Source organism: Ascaphus truei, chromosome 9 (assembly GCF_040206685.1).
Source record: "Ascaphus truei isolate aAscTru1 chromosome 9, aAscTru1.hap1, whole genome shotgun sequence".
Classification (NCBI taxonomy): domain Eukaryota; kingdom Metazoa; phylum Chordata; class Amphibia; order Anura; family Ascaphidae; genus Ascaphus; species Ascaphus truei.
Window position 1 is genome coordinate 11,554,096 of NC_134491.1, and position 14,192 is coordinate 11,568,287.

Consider the following 14,192-nt stretch of genomic DNA (forward strand, 5'->3'; position numbering starts at 1 on the left):
CGCAGGACAATATATATATATCACACACACAGCATGTAAAACAACCAATAACTTTACTGTAGCAACCGTACTTATTCATATATATCAACAGGTGTCCCTCTCTAGAGGAGACACTAACTACTGTGTCTCGCAGGACGCTACCCCCTTTCACCGGGTGATCCCACCCCGTGTCAAGTAACCCCACACAATATGTCCCTTCACCCTCAAGTGAGATTAGTATGTGTGTGACTGCGCAGCCACTATGTCTTGTAGGAATAGATGGTATAGTTGGTGCACTTGAAGATTACCTGCCGAGCACTCCAGTGCCCGGGCCTGCCAAGGAGCTTCGCAAAGGATCCTGATGACGAGTGAATACAGGAACTACCGTCCGGGGCGATCCCACCCGGATGGCTGCTGCAGCCGCAGCGGAGGTCTGAGCCCAAACCTCTGGAGGAACGTGCAGCGTCCGCTGTGTCCCTAACTGACTCTGGATAATAATAAGGGGCAGGGTCCCTAACCTGGGGCCTGTCCCTGAACAACACAACACTACTGGTGACTCAGGGCTATCTGGGGCCTAGGGGGCTGCTGGCCTAGTGCAGGGAGTCACTGACTCCTGCACCCTACCTTCTTCCCCTAGCTGCTCCGGTCACCAACTGCCTAATGTGCTTAGAGCCCGCGAAATGTATTTAATCTCCCCTGCAAGGAGATGCTGCAGCCCTATTGGCTCCCTGGCGTCACGTGGGGTCCCCTAAGGCTCAAGTGACTCGTAGTCCCTGCTTAAAGCCCTCTCCTGGTAGGCTAGTGTCTCGCGCGCGACTTCTGCGCATGCGCGAGCTGCCTGTATGCCTCCCGTCGCCTGGGTTTTACCGCGCATGCGCAAGGCAATGTGCTATGGCGGCGCCCTGCTTCGGGAACCGCCGAGAGCCTCGCAACTCGATCGCGTCCCCGGCAACCGCCCGCACGCATCCCCAGCAACCGGCCGCAGTGAGTGCTCGGAGGGGAGGTCCGCAACGGAAGGGGAACTGGGTTACATCCTCCCCCTGGTGAAAACCCCAACGTCCTCGCTTGGGATACATACTCAAATAACTATATACAGCAGTTATATAATAAAAATGCATCTTAGCGAATATAACTTAGCACATTGCATCAACTTTAAACGATGTTACACAATTCTGTGAGCATCACAATCACAGATTGGATTTTGCTCCGAGACCACTGCTGAGCCTCATAATGGGGTGCCCCAATTTGATCATAGGTTACCCGATTTGGAGGGTACCTGACTCTTCGGCTCCTTCGGAGCTGTTCTTCTGCAACTCACTCGGGGGAGTAATAAACACAGTCCTGAGGCTCAGCCTCTTCCGTTGAGGGGAGAAATGTCTCTGAACAGTCTCTGTTAGGCACAAAGCACGGGCTTTGTGGATCCAAAGGCTGGCCTGTTGGTGCCACCCTAGTAGGCGTTGGCCTACGGGGCCCTTTACCCATAGCTCTTCCGGGAGATGCCCCTTCTGTGGAATAGTCCCTTTGAGAGGGGTCCTTCCATAGGGTCTTCAGGAGTTTCAGAGTGGGTTTCGTTATTGACAGTCTCTTCACCCATCTCTGATAAGTCGGACTCACCGTTGAGCGGTGTGGCTAGTATTTCCGTTTCCTCATCTCCCACTTGTGGAATGGGGAGGTGGTGGTTACGGTGCCATACCTTTACCCGGCCTTCAGTGTCTTTGATGCGATAGACCGGGAGGCCAGGCATCTGAGATTCTATTTCATATACACCGTCTCTCCATCGATCGGCCAATTTGTGTTTTCCCACGACTCTCAGATTGCGAAGTAACACAGCGTCTCCAGGACGAAGTTCCCGATATTTGACCTTATGGTCGTATCGCCTTTTATTGTCAGCATTCAGCTTAGCTGTAGATTTCTCAGCCTGTTGGTAAGCCTGTTGCAAGCTGTCTTTGAGTCTTTGCACGTATTTGAAATGGGTAGCGTTGTGTATCCCATCTGTCGATATGCGAAGGCGTACATCTACTGGCAGTCTCGCCTCTCGTCCGAACATGAGGAAGTAGGGAGAGAATCCAGTTGACTCGTGTCGGGTACAGTTGTACGCGTGAACCAAGGCCTCTACATGTCGACTCCATTCAGTCTTCTGAGCACCACTTAGATTTCCGAGCATGTCCAGTAAGGTTCGATTAAATCATTCTGGCAACGCATCTCCTTCGGGATGATACGGGGTCGTTCGTGATTTAGAAATGTTCGGCATTTTGAGCAGTTCTCGGATCAACGTGCACTCGAAGTCCCGACCTTGGTCTGAGTGAAGGCGGTTGGGAAGACCGTAGTGAACGAAGTACTTCTCCCATAATACTTTTGCCACTGTGATGGCTTTCTGGTCTTTCGTGGAGAAGGCCTGGGCATACCGGGTGTAATGGTCCGTGATGACCAGCACATTGCATATTCCCCGGCTATCAGGTTCAATGCACAGAAAGTCCATACACACAAGATCCATGGGGCCAGAACTCTTCAGATGGCCCATGGGTGCTGCTCTGGTAGGCAGGGTCTTGTGTTGTATACACCGAGTACAACTGCGACAATGGCTTTCTACGGCCTCTCGCATCTTGGGCCAGAAAAAGCGGTCTCGGACCAATCCAAAGGTCTTCTCCACACCGAGATGTCCATGTTCATCATGTAGGGACTTTAACACCATGTATTGCAAGTTCTTAGGGAGGACTAGTTGTCGTCTATCCGGGTGGTTGTGGTATTGCACAACCCGATAGAGTAAGCAGTTGTCGATTTCGAATTTGTCCACTTCCCGCATGAGTGAGGCAACCAAGTCGTTGGGAGCACGCTTCAGAAGGGCAGGATTCTTCTTTTCAACGGCTTGCCTAATGATACTAATGACAGGATCTCGTATTTGGTAGTCTACCAGATCTTTCCACCGTAGCACTTTGTCATGAGTTATGTTCATCCCCTTCTGATCGCAGTAGGCGGTTGGGACAGCCTGTGACTGACATCCCAAGGAATCCACAACCCGTAATTATGAGAAGGCCACTTGATCATTGACGATGGCGGCAGTGCTACACATAGCTCGCACCCCTGGTCCTGGGAGTTCTTCCCATTCCTCATCATCCTGAGTAGCACTTAGCCCTGGTCGTCGGGAGAGTTCGTCAGCCCCGACATTCAAGAGTCCCGGCTTATACTTCAGGGAGAATCGGTAATTGTTCAGAGCTGCCAACCATCGGTGTCCTGCTGCATCCAATTTGGCCGAGGTATTGATGTACGTGAGGGGATTGTTATCCGTCCTTACCTCAAACGTAACACTGTAAAGGTAATCGTGGAGCTTCTCGGTGATCGCCCACTTGAGAGCCAGGAACTCCAACTTGTGGACGGGGTATTTCTGTTCACTGGGTGTCAGACTGCGGCTGATGTAGGCTACAGGCCGAAGGCCCTCAGGGTGCTTCTGGTGCAGGACGGCAGCCAGTCCATTGAGACTGGCATCCACATGCAGAACGTATGGTTGTTCGGGATCAGCATACGCAAGCACTGGCGCTTCGGTCAGGCACTTCTTCAATTTCAGGAAGGCCTGTTCACACTCAGATGTCCATTTATCACCAAACGGCTGGCGGGCCGATACGGCCTTCCTTCCTGTAACTTCGGGGTATATCTTCAACAGATTGTTCAGGGGTTTAGCTCTACTAGAGTACCCTTCCACGAAGCGACGGTAATACCCACACTCAGACGTCCATTTATCACCAAACGGCTGGCGGGCCGATACGGCCTTCCTTCCTGTAACTTCGGGGTATATCTTCAACAGATTGTTCAGGGGTTTAGCTCTACTAGAGTACCCTTCCACGAAGCGACGGTAATACCCACAGAACCCCAGGTAGGATCGTAGTTCCTTGACATTCTCGGGTCGCAGTCAGTTCACGACCGCTTCCACTTTGGCTGGGTCGGTGGCAATTCCTTGAGCAGACACGATGTGTCCTATGTAGGTCACCGAGGTGTGACAAAACTGGCACTTGTCTAGGGACAATTTCAACCCTTCTTTCCCAAGACGGTCTATCACTTTAAGCAGATGCTCTTCATGCTCTTCCAAAGTCCTTCTGAAGACAATGATGTCGTCCAGGTAGACGAGACACTCCCGTGGGTTCATGTCCCCGATAGTCTTCTCCATCAGTCTTTGGAAAGTAGCAGGGGCCCCAAATATACCTTGGGGCATACATGTAAATTGGTAGAACCCCAGTGGGCAGACGAAGGCTGTTTTCTCCTGATCCTCTGCATTCATGGGTACCTGATAGTACCCAGATCGTAGATCGAGCACGCTGAACCATTGGCTTCCGTTCAGAGCATTCAGGATCTCTTCAATGCGAGGGAGGTTGTACTGGTCCGGTATCGTACGGTTGTTCAAGGTTCGATAGTCGACACACAGTCGTACAGATCCATTATTCTTCCTTACCACCACTATGGGAGAGGCGTAAGGACTCCGAGACTCCGTCAATATCCCAGCGGTCTCCATTTCTTGCAAGACGTTCCTTACATCGTCCACATCTCAAGGGGCGATGCGACGAGAGCGTTCACGGAACGGAGTGGCGTCACTCAGTTTAATGGCATGTTGAGCGCTGCGACTGCACCCCACATCCATCTCACTCATGGAGAACAACGTCCGTCGTTTATTCAACTGGGTCATCAGCCACTCTTTCCACTCAGTGGGCAATGTCGACTCACCGAAGTTGAAGTCCAAATCGACAAACCGCTCATCCACTGCAACAGCGTTCACCTGGGGAGTGGTTTCCACAGGGCTGACCGGATATATGCAATCCAGACTCTGTCCGGCATCAAGTTCCATCGGGAATGGGGAGATGTTCTGTACATATACGTAGGTTCGTAGAGGGATCTTAGTCGTCCACTCCCTCACTTCAGGTAGTACCCTATACCCTCTCTGAACTTCTTCCTCAGGGGTAGTCTCCAGAGAGAAGAGCTGATCGTTCTCATCTCGCTCGGGATAACAGCACCAGACGGCCATTCGTTGCACTCCCCCTGGTAATATGGTCGTCAGTCCGCGTTGATGATTGTAGAGATCCCCGTGACGCTCCAAGGCATATACCCGGTTGCACTCCTCTTGTAGGACGGGGTCTAGGAGAGAATTTGCCAGCGGCAACTCATTGGTCTCTTTCAGGTATGCTCTGATTACAGCTTGTACTATATCAGTATTGGTTCCCAAGATGATCGGATACTCTCACTGGTCTTGGGGCTCCGGGCATACCATTGCCGCTACATGCATGGGTTGTCTCTTGCCGGTGTTCAGTTGGAGTATTTCCAGTTGAACCCTCACAATCCCATCGATGGGGTAGTCTTCATTACTTAACCCCCTAACCTTCATGTGTTCGGCCGACCTCAGGGGGCAGTGTCTAAGGTGCTGGTCATAGAACTTGCGGTATATAATGGTCACTTGGGATCCAGTGTCCAGTAGGGCAGATGCATAGATCCCTTCCAGGACAACAGGCACGATGGCCGAGGGGCCTACTTGACTGTAAGCTTCCCTCGGTAAGGCGTCATCACTGGGACCGGAGTCAGGAGGGGCCTCTTCGGGTCCAGTAGGGGTTTCTGCATCAGACTCTGCCATTTGTACACGGCAAACCATTGACCGGGCTGCATTTCCTCTATCGGGAGGTTTTTCCTCCGGAGGATCCTCCCTCTCCGGACAATCGCTGGAGAAATGGCCCTTCTTCCCGCAGTTATAGCAAACTACTTTGTGGCGTTCAGGACGACCCTTGTACGTAGAGGCTGATCTCTCGGAGGTACGGCCCTTCCCGGCAGGCGATTTGTGAGCCACCTCCTCCCCCTGGTTGGAAGATTTCTTGCCCTTTGGGGCGGAGGGAGCAGAGGTGTCACCCTTGATGGTATCCTTGTTTTTTTTTGATTCATGAAAATGTAGCTGCACCTCGTGTCTTCTGATGTGACGCAACAATTCCATGTAACTGGGTGGTACAGCAGCGATCATGGCGGCACGCATCATTATAGCTATGTTGTGATCAGGCAATGACCCCTATTGTAGCTGTTTGAATCGGTACCGGTCCATTTCGGCGACTGAAATTATGTTTTTGGACAGGAGGGTCCCCAGTGACAGCTGTAGTTTGCGGACGAAGACAGACAAATCCTCTCCTTCTTTTTGGCGAAGAGCTTTGAACTGGGCCATCAGCTCATCCTCGTCGTCTTCTCGGGTATAGGACTGAGTGAGCATTTCCACTAGTTCCTGTGCCGTAACTTCTCCTTCCACTTCACGATGCATCCGTACCAGCTGGGAGGCTGGGACTCGGAGGCACTCAACCAGCCTCTGCCTTTTGCTGACTTCGGAGAACGACCACTCCGCTATTGCTTGGAGAGTATGGTCCCTCCATGTCTCAATCCCTTCTTCTCCTGAAGGCGTCGGCAGAATCCCAGAAAAAGCCTTTAGTTTCCTGTAGTTCTGTGCTTGGGTCGAGATGATTACAGCTTCTACTGGTTGGGAGGCTATCACATTCAAGGAAAGATTTCCACTAAGGGGCTGACTACTGGTTCCAGCTCCTACGCTAGGCATGGTTGGGAAGCCGCCTGGCCGTCTATCAGGAGTAGGTGAGGTGGGTGGACTCCCCGCCCAGCTGCTGACTCCCCCGAAGCCGCTCGGGGTGAAGGAGACCTTGGGAGGATTTACCCCGTGAGGCGTACTGGTCACCCGGGGGGTCGTGTTTGGCGCAGCACTGGCGGACGGTTCTTTGGGAGCCTGCGGGTCAGGATGTATCATGAGATAGTCCTCTGTGGAGGGTTCTGGTAGGTTTAATACATGGGGAACAGTTAGTGAGCATATGTCACATTCAGTGGCCATGAGGTAGGTGGTCCCCCGGCCGTCAATATCAAGTTTAAAATCTACCATCCGGGCAGTGGTCAGTCCCGGACAATTTCGTACTTGTGTGCGTACTGTGTACACTGGCGACACACTTTATTCGAGCTCGGCTAGTCCCACGAATTCGGGTATACCCGGGTGTATTGAGGTTTGTGACTGTTTTCTGCCCGAGTGCATTGAGTTATTTTCCGGCAGGGATTGAAGCATTTTATTCCTGTTGGCTGCAATACTGCACACTACATATATATATACTGCATTACAATTCATGAATTTATGCCATCTGGTAGACACGCGAAGCATTGCAGCCTATTAAATCCTAATCATTATCATTTAACAGATCAGCCGCCCGTCAGCCAGGCATGAACCCAGGCTGGGAAGGCAAATGCAACGGGGCTTGTCAGAGGTGAGGAGCGGCGCATTCCAGGTATCTGCCAGGTTCATACCGGGTATTTGCTCGAATAAAGTGTGTCGGTGCAGTAGTAGTCCGTATCATTGGATACTCCCGCCACTGCAACCACGCGTCTTGGGGACACGCGGCGCACTAAGGCCCAGTTGATTACGTCTTGCTTTGATGGCACGGACATGATGGTGTTCAATTTGGACAATTTGATAAGTAATAGGGCACCCCAGGTAGAATCCCAGCAGTGCCTCCAAATGTAACGGGTATTCCCCCACCCAATAGCATATAGTATGTGTGTGCAGGGAACTTAATGTTACCAGGTGTGGTGCTTTACCTGTTAGGCTCACAGGAGGCCTAAATCTCGACCGGTGGGGAAGAGAGCGGGAGATGTGCTGCTAACACTATGAGCCCCGCTAATGTATGTAACCCCCCCCCCGTGTGTGTGTGTGTGTGTGTGTGACAGTGTGTGTGTGTGTGTGTGTGTGTGTGTGTGTGTGTGTGTGTGTGTGTGTGTGTGTCTGTGTGTGTGTGTGTGTGTGTGTGTCTGTGTGTGTCTGTGTGTGACAGTGTGTGTGTTTTTTTTTTGTTTTTTTGTGGACCTTTGGCCCGTCGCTCCGCCTCAGGCCAATGAGAGGTGTGGGGGGCGGGCCAAGGGGGTGGTGTGAGTGTGTGAGGCCAATGAAAGGTGTGCGGGGGCGGGCGGCCCAAGGGACCAATGAGATTGGCGCTAGGGACACCGGACATCCAGGCAGGCAAACATACAGTGCTTTCACTAATATAGTATAAGATATTGTATGTGTATGTAACGGGTATTCCCCCACCCAATAGCATATAGTATGTGTGTGCGGGGAACTTAATGTTACCAGGTGTGGTGCTTTACCTGTTAGGCTCACAGGAGGCCTAAATCTCCACCACGGGGAGCCTAGGGCACGTATAAATAATAGGAGTAACCTCGTACTCAGTGCAGCGCCTCCACCTGCGATGGCTCCCACCGGAGGGGGGAGTGGTTCGTCGCAGGACAATATATATATATCACACACACAGCATGTAAAACAACCAATAACTTTACTGTAGCAACCGTACTTATTCATATATATCAACAGGTGTCCCTCTCTAGAGGAGACACTAACTACTGTGTCTCGCAGGACGCTACCCCCTTTCACCGGGTGATCCCACCCCGTGTCAAGTAACCCCACACAATATGTCCCTTCACCCTCAAGTGAGATTAGTATGTGTGTGACTGCGCAGCCACTATGTCTTGTAGGAATAGATGGTATAGTTGGTGCACTTGAAGATTACCTGCCGAGCACTCCAGTGCCCGGGCCTGCCAAGGAGCTTCGCAAAGGATCCTGATGACGAGTGAATACAGGAACTACCGTCCGGGGCGATCCCACCCGGATGGCTGCTGCAGCCGCAGCGGAGGTCTGAGCCCAAACCTCTGGAGGAACGTGCAGCGTCCGCTGTGTCCCTAACTGACTCTGGATAATAATAAGGGGCAGGGTCCCTAACCTGGGGCCTGTCCCTGAACAACACAACACTACTGGTGACTCAGGGCTATCTGGGGCCTAGGGGGCTGCTGGCCTAGTGCAGGGAGTCACTGACTCCTGCACCCTACCTTCTTCCCCTAGCTGCTCCGGTCACCAACTGCCTAATGTGCTTAGAGCCCGCGAAATGTATTTAATCTCCCCTGCAAGGAGATGCTGCAGCCCTATTGGCTCCCTGGCGTCACGTGGGGTCCCCTAAGGCTCAAGTGACTCGTAGTCCCTGCTTAAAGCCCTCTCCTGGTAGGCTAGTGTCTCGCGCGCGACTTCTGCGCATGCGCGAGCTGCCTGTATGCCTCCCGTCGCCTGGGTTTTACCGCGCATGCGCAAGGCAATGTGCTATGGCGGCGCCCTGCTTCGGGAACCGCCGAGAGCCTCGCAACTCGATCGCGACCCCGGCAACCGCCCGCACGCATCCCCAGCAACCGGCCGCAGTGAGTGCTCAGAGGGGGGGTCCGCAACGGAAGGGGAACCGGGTTACATGTATTTATGTATATCTGTATATGTATGTATAGGGGAGCAGTTATATGGGGCAATAGGATGGGTTATATGGAGCGACAGGAGTTATAGGGAGTAGTTACATTAATTAATAGGAGGAGTTATATGGAGTGGTTATTTGAAGCAATAGGCATTAAAAGGACCTGTTAAATGGAGCAATAGAAGGAATTATAGAAGGCAGTTATATGGAGCAATGGAAGGAGTGAATAGTAGCTGTCTATGTGCCATACAGGGATGCATGGTACAATTTTCTGGCAGAAGTGGTAATAAGATAAACGAATTTAAGGATGTTTGGGATAGAAATAAGACAGGGGTTAACACTTTTATACGGAAAATAGTCCAGTAGTATGTGTGCAAATATGTGTATATTATATACAGTATACTCCTGTGCCTCTGTTACGAGTATCAGTGCTTTTGTATGTGTACTTAGACACATCTGTAAACATACACATTCTGTGTGTGTGTGCGTGTGTATGTATGTATGTGTGTGTGTGTATTACCCACGTGTGTGTGTTTATGTATGTACAGTATGTATATATATCTCTTTATCTCTCTCTCAATCTCTCTGTGTGTATATATATATATATATATATATATATATATATATATATATATCTATATATATATCTATATATCTACTATATATTTCTGAGTTCACTGTATGTCTGCGTCCCTAGCGGCAATCTCATTGGTCCCTTGGCCTGCCCGCCCCCCGCACCTCTCATTGGCCTGAGGCAGAGTGACGGGCCAAACAAAAATAAAACACACACACACACACACACACACACACACACACACACACACACACACACACACACACACACACACACACACACACACACACACACACACACACACACACACACACACACACATATCACTCTCCCCCGTCAGTTGGACCGCAGCTCACCTTCCACACACACACACACCCCCCTCCTCTCCCGGTGCCCCTCACTCTCTCCCCCCTCCCCACCTCACCCAAATCCCCACGCTCCGCAACATCCCCAGCCGCACCATCACCCTCACCGTGCGCCGCGGAGAGCAGTAAACTCCAGCCTCCTCCTCCCTCGCGGCGCGGCCCGGGCCTCCTGCTCTCCCCCTCACGTGCGCCGCTCCCGGATAGGGGAAGCGCGGCCCGGGCCTCCTGCCTCAGGGAGCGGCCGGACGAGTGAGTGAGCGGCCTTCACCTCCCCTCACCCCCCTTCACCCAACCCTCACCCCCCTTCACCTCCCCTCACCCCCCTTCACCTCCCCTCACCCACCCCTCACCCCCCTTCACCTCCCCTCCACCCCCCCCGGCGCCGCTACAGTCAGTGGGGGAGCGAGCGCCCGGGACACAGTGGGGGAGCGGCCACAACACGCTGCCTCAGATCCACGTGGGAGCTGCCGGACGGGTGAGTGAGCTGCCAGACGGGTGAGTGAGCTGCCGGACGGGTGAGGGAGCTGACGGACGGGTGAGTGAGCGGCCGGACGGGTGACTGAGCGGCCTTCACCTACCCTCACCCCCCTTCACCTCCCCTCACCCACCCTTCACCTCCCCTCCCTTCCACCTCCCTTCACCCCCCCTCCACCTCCCCTTCACCTCCCCTCCACCTCCCCTCCCCCTCCACCCCCCCTCCACCTCCCCCTCCACCTCCCCTTCACCCCCCCTCCACCTCCCCTTCACCCCCCCTCCACCTCCCCTTCACCCCCCCCTCCACCTCCCCTCCACCCCCCCCTTCACCTCCCCTCCACCCCCCCCTTCACCTCCCCTCAAACCCCCCTTCACCTCTCCTCCACCCCCCCTTCACCTCTCCTCCACCCACCTCCCCTCCACCCCCCCTTCACCTCCTCCCTTCCCCCCTCTTCCCCCCTTCCCCCCTCCTCCCCCCCTTCCCCCCTCCTCCCCTTTTCCCCCCTCCACCTCCCCTCCAACCCCCCTTCACCTCCCCTCCACCCCCCCCTTCACCTCCCCTCCACACCCCCCTTCACCTCCCCTCCACACCCCCCCTTCACCTCCCCTCCACCCCCCCCCTTCACCTCCCCTCCACCCCCCCCCCCTTCACCTCCCCTCCACCCCCCCCTTCACCTCCCCTCCACCCCCCCCCTTCACCTCCCCTCCACCCCCCCCTTCACCTCCCCTCCACCCCCCCCCCTTCACCTCACCTCCCCCCCCTTCACCTCCCCTCCAGCCCCACCTTCACCCCCCCTTCACCTTCCCTTCACTCCCCCCTTACAACCTCCCACCACCTCCCCCCTCCTCACCACCTCCCCCCACCTTCACATCACCTCCCCCCACCTTCACACCACCCCCCCCTTCCCACCTTCCCACCACCTCCCCCCCTTCCCACCACCTCCCCCCTTCCCACCACCTCCCCCCCTTCCCACCACCCCCCCCCCCCTTCCACCACCTCCCCCCCTTCCCACCTCCTCCCCCCCTTCCCACCTCCTCCCCCCCCTTCCCACCTCCTCCCCCCCTTCCCACCTCCTCCCCCCCCTTCCCACCTCTTCCCCCCCCCCTTCCCACCTCCTCCCCCCCCTTCCCACCTCCTCCCCCCCCCTCCCACCTCCTCCCCCCCCTTCCCACCTCCTCCCCCCCCTTCCCACCTCCTCCCCCCCCTTCCCACCTCCTCCCCCCCCTTCCCACCTCCTCCCCCCCCTTCCCACCTCCTTCCCCCCTTCCCACCTCCTCCACCCCCCCCTTCCCACCTCCTCCCCCCCTTCCCACCTCCTCCCCCTTCCCACCTCCTCCCCCCCCCTTCCCACCACCTCCCCCCCCTTCCCACCTCCTCCCCCCCTTCCCACCTCCTCCCCCCCCTTCCCACCTCCTCCCCCCCTTCCCACCTCCTCCCCCCCCTTCCCACCTCTTCCCCCCCCCCTTCCCACCTCCTCCCCCCCCCTTCCCACCTCCTCCCCCCCCCTCCCACCTCCTCCCCCCCCTTCCCACCTCCTCCCCCCCCTTCCCACCTCCTCCCCCCCTTCCCACCTCCTCCCCCCCCTTCCCACCTCCTCCCCCCCCCTTCCCACCTCCTCCCCCCCTTCCCACCTCCTTCCCCCCCTTCCCACCTCCTCCCCCCCCCTTCCCACCTCCTCCCCCCCTTCCCACCTCCTCCCCCCCCCTTCCCACCTCCTCCCCCCCTTCCCACCTCCTCCCCCCCCCTTCCCACCTCCTCCCCCCCCCTTCCCACCTCCTTTCCCCCCCTTCCCACCTCCTCCCCCCCCTTCCCACCTCCTCCCCCCCCCTTCCCACCTCCTTCCCCCCCCTTCCCACCTCCTCCCTCCCCCCCCTTCCCACCTCCTCCCCCCCTTCCCACCTCCTCCCCCCTTCCCACCTCCTCCCCCCCCCCATTCCCACCTCCTCCCCCCCCCCATTCCCACCTCCTCCCCCCCCCCTTCCCACCTCCTCCCCCCCTTCCCACCTCCTCCCCCCCTTCCCACCTCCTCCCCCCCCTTCCCACCTCCTCCCCCCTTCCCACCTCCTCCCCCCCCTTCCCACCTCCTCCCCCCCTTCCCACCTCCCCTTCCCACCTCCTTCCCCCCCCTTCCCACCTCCTTCCCCCCCTTCCCACCTCCTTCCCCCCCCTTCCCACCTCCTCCCCCCCCTTCCCACCTCCTCCCCCCCCTTCCCACCTCCTCCCCCCCCCTTCCCACCTCCTCCCCCCCCCTTCCCACCTCCTCCCCCCCCTTCCCACCTCCTCCCCCCCCTTCCCACCTCCTCCTCCCCCCCCCTTCCCACCTCCTCCCCCCCCCTTCCCACCTCCTCCCCCCCCCTTCCCACCTCCTCCCCCCCCTTCCCACCTCCTCCCCCCCCTTCCCACCTCCTCCCCCCCCCTTCCCACCTCCTCCCCCCCCTTCCCACCTCCTCCCCTCCCCTTCACACACACGTATATACACACACACTTATACACACACACACACACACACACACACACACACACACACACACACACACACACACACACACACACACACACACACACACACACACAATGTATACACACAAACATGTATACACACACACAAACATGTATACACGTGTATACACACGTGTATACACACACATGTATACACACACACAATGTATACACACACATGTGTATACACACACACATGTATACACACACATGTATACACACACACACGTACACATACCCACACATGTATACACACACACACACACACATACAATGTATACACACAAACATGTATACACACACATGTATACACACACACGTACACATACACACACATGTATACACACACACACACATACAATGTATACACACATACACGTATACACACACACACACACACACACACACACTATCCCCAGCACCACCACATCAGCACACCGGTATCCCATGACCCCCCAGCACACTGGCATTCTCGGCTCCCCGCCATTCCCAGCCCCCATCAACACTCACACATCGCCACCTTTGCACCTCCCCCATCGGCACACCCACATCAGCACCAAACCCTCCCCAAATCAGCACACCGATACAATCACCATAAGTACAGCCACAGCAGCACTACCACCGCACATGGGCCGCGTGGACCACTCCCCACCCAAATGCCACACCCCACACCACAAACATCCCGGGCAACGCCGGGGCTCTCAGCTAGTATATATATATAAATAAATACAACATTACCATTCTCTCGTCCGGTAAAGAAAAACTGCACTCGGTTCAGTAATCATGAAAATCTGTATTGGGCACCCCCTTGAGAAAGGTCCTATTCCAGGACCAAAACGTCGGATTGGGTGACTTATCTGTTCTATTCAGATGCCCAATACAGATTTTCATGATTACTGAACCGAGTGCAGTCTTTCTTTACCGGACGAGAGAATGGTAATGTTGTTTTTCTATTATTTGAGACTAGCACCTGTCTACTGTATATGAACCAGTAGTAAAACGAATGGCGCACAGCA